Source organism: Humulus lupulus, chromosome 6 (assembly GCF_963169125.1).
Source record: "Humulus lupulus chromosome 6, drHumLupu1.1, whole genome shotgun sequence".
Lineage (NCBI taxonomy): Eukaryota > Viridiplantae > Streptophyta > Magnoliopsida > Rosales > Cannabaceae > Humulus > Humulus lupulus.
The window spans coordinates 183,384,997-183,388,562 of NC_084798.1; the positions used below are offsets into that span (position 1 = coordinate 183,384,997).

At 34.6% G+C, this 3,566-nt stretch overlaps 1 non-coding gene across 1 annotated transcript; it reads right to left on the reverse strand.

The window, feature by feature from the left end:
* Nucleotides 1–2,701: 2,701 nt before the first annotated feature.
* Nucleotides 2,702–2,807, reverse strand: LOC133787733 (small nucleolar RNA R71). Its single transcript, XR_009872735.1, has one exon. It is a non-coding gene; the product is annotated as a small nucleolar RNA R71 (small nucleolar RNA).
* Nucleotides 2,808–3,566: the final 759 nt, after the last annotated feature.

The window sequence follows — 3,566 nt, forward strand, 5'->3', positions numbered from 1 at the left end:
TTGTTTTAATTAGGGAAGAAGACAACATTCAAAAGGCAGTATACTACATAAGTAAAAGACTAGTGGGAGCGGAATTACGATATCAGAATATAGAGAAATTGGCTTACTATTTAATACTAGTAACAATAAAACTACGACCCTAATTTCAGGCTCATACCATAGTTGTTTTTATCGACCAGCCACTACGGCAAGCCTTCCAAAAACCACAAGTCGCTGGTTGACTACTAAAATGGGCAGTTGAGCTAAGGCAGTTCGAAATTTCCTATACACCTCGAGCAGCCATAAAGGGTTAAGCCTTAGCAGACTTCATAGCTGAATTCACTGGACTCCCAGCCAGCGAGTCGATTATAGAACCTGAAGCTTAAGATCAAACTCCTGCCTGGATACTATTCATGGATGGGACGTCTAATGAGCACAACTTGGGGGCAGGTTTGATTTTAATTACCCCCGAAGGGCATCAATTTCACTGCACAATAAGATTCAACTTTACTGCCTCCAACAATGAGGCTGAGTATGAAGCACTGCTCACAGGCTTGAGTCTAGCCAAGGATATGAATATAAAGTCATTAGAGATATACAACGATTCCTAGCTAGTTTTTAATCAAAACATTATAGAATATCAAGCTAGGAGTCTTAAGATGGTTGTTGATAACTTCATTTTAGTGTCATTTTAAGATGTGTCTTTGTGGTAATCTTGAGTCTTTTTATTTGTTTTGGGCAAGATTACGCTTTTGTTTGTCTTTATTATAGGTAGGTGCTATGAATCATGAGATAAATGTGAAAAGAAGAGGAAATGATTGACTCAAAGTGGCGCTAAGGATGAGTTATAATAAGTTTTTGATGAAGGAAGGATGTTGAAAGGTTGAAATCTGAAGAAAAAAATAGAATTAGAGTCGCGGCATGGTCTTAATGGCCACGACTCTAGCAAAGTCAGAGGCTGAAGGTTTCTTGAAAGGAATTAGAGCCATGACTTGGTCAATAGAATCGCGACACTAGTAGAAGTCAGAGGCAAACTCAGGAGACGCATCAACATGCAGGCCGCAACCTGGGTTTAGAGGGCTGCGGTGCCTGAAGGGCTTAACCAGATGTTGAAGGGCTTAAAGAAGACACGAGTCGCGACCTAGGAAAGGCCAAGTCGCAACCCGCCTTTGAAGAAAAGAAGAAATCATTTTTTTCCAGTATAAATTCATACTTTATATTTTAATTAGGGTTAGGCCAGATTTTAATTACGAATTTAGAGAGTAAATTTGATTCTAAGACTATTTTTTCTACACTTTCATATTTTTATTTCTTCTTCAAGTTTTTTAATTTTATGTTTCTGAATAATTATTTTCTTGTTTTATTCATGTCTGATATGAACTAAATCATCTATCTAGGGGTTAATGTAGTCACTTGGATTTCTATTTAATATTATTATGATGTTCTATTGATTCTTCTCCTTTATTCTAATCTATATAATGTTTGTTTAATGCTAGTAAATATCTTATCAATATTTGCTTGATTTATGATTTTGATTCAAAATTCGAAAGATGCGAATTGAATATGCTATTGTTATATAGACATAGGTTACATATTGGACGAAAGTACTCATATGGCTTGTGTAGCAATTAGGTTTCTATGCTTAATGTCTGCTATATGTTTAAGTTTATCACAGAGATGTAGAATACATGCATATAGGTTGAGATCTTATATCTTGAAAAAGAATAGGAATTGATTTATGTTAACCTACTATTAGAATAGGAAGAAAGAAATTTAGAACTTATTAATAAAATTAATAGAATGAAAAATTAATGAAGTTAATACCCTATGTCTTTTTATTATTGATTTTCATTCGTTGATTAATAATTTTGTTTACAGTTATTTATATTGTGTTTGTAATTAGATTTATTCATCTTAATTTTACTTGCCAAACAGAAAGTAAAGAGCAATTATTGGTAATTGGGTTATAGCCTCTGTAGGAACGATTCTTATTTATAATCTATATTACTTGAATCGATTACGTATACTTGTGTATCATAATTTACAGATCAAGTTTTTGGCGTCGTTGCCGGGGACTTAATATCCAGTATCAAAATTAATTGTTTTTTGTTCTACTTTGGTTTTTATTTTAAGTACTCATTTGGAATGTGTTTGTATTGTGTTTCAGGAATTATTGGTATATGCGGGGAAGTAGACAAAAGGAACTCATACCGGTAGATCTTGAAATTAAGAGAACGTGCAGACAAAACCGAAAGATAAAGAAAAGGCTGGATTTTTCCATGGCTGAGAACGCGAATAACAGTATCAACAATAATGCAAATCTGGGTAATGCGGGTAACGTTGAAGCTAAGGCTGACCCACCATTGAGAAATTATGTACTCCCTACTGTTACGGGGATACATTCAAGTATTCATCCTCCTACTATAGAGGCGAATAATTTTGAGATAAAATCCTTGATCATTCAGATGGTACAGAATTGTGTACAATTTGGGGGATTACCAAACAAGGATCCAAATCTCCATATTACCAACTTTTTAGAGTTGTGTACGACATTCAAAATGAATGGGGTGAGTAATGATGCTATCAGATTAAGATTATTCCTATTTCGTTAAGAGACAGAGCTAAGAGTTGGTTGAATTCATTACAAGCCAACTCTATAGTCATTGGGAAAACTTGGCTCAGAAATTCCTTAGTAAATATTTTCCTCTTGCGAAGTCAGCCCGATATAGAGGAGAGATTAATAACTTCCATTAGCTGGATGGGGAGTCTTTATATGACGGATGGGAACATTTTAAAGAGTTGCAAAGGAAGTGCCCACATCATGGAATAGAGAAGTGCCTGCTAGTGCATACGTTTAACAATGGTTTGGGGAGAAATACAAGGACAATTATTGATGCAACATCGGGAGGAGTGTTTATGTAGAGTCTCAGAATATTTACTTAGCTAGCTATATAGTAGTAGTAGTTAGTATTAGTTTGTAGTATGTTAGTTACCATGGATTTTGGTTCAAATCGGGAATTAGTTGGACACTCATAGCAACAGTTATGGATTTTATAAGTTTAACCTATAGTTTAAGAATATTAATTTTAACATAAGGTTTGATTAATATTGCTGGTCATAGAAATATATTTATTATAACCTAAGGTTTAGATAGAACCATTAAGAGCATGACACTTGTCATAATCATGTTTATTAAGGATTTAAGTATTTTGATGAATAGTTTAATTAAAAGAAAGATCTAGAAGCTCTAAAACCTTCCAGAAACTATTAGGATCGTATTATGACTCAGTCAAAGTTGTTTATCCAATTCAAAATATGCTGAAAAAGTGCAAATACGTGTTTGATATATCAACGTATGCCGATATATCGCAGCTATAGGGGCCGATATATCGTCTGCGGAAGATACGGAAAACACATCGACTTTGCACGAACGTTCGAAAGGGGCTCGGGATTAGGGTGGAGCCGATATATCGCCCAGGGTAGGTGATATATTGCCCCTGGTGATGTATTTTTTAATGTTGATGATTTTTAAATTTAAAAATACCATTAACCACTTAGACCTGCCTCTGAACGATTTTGACCGAGTT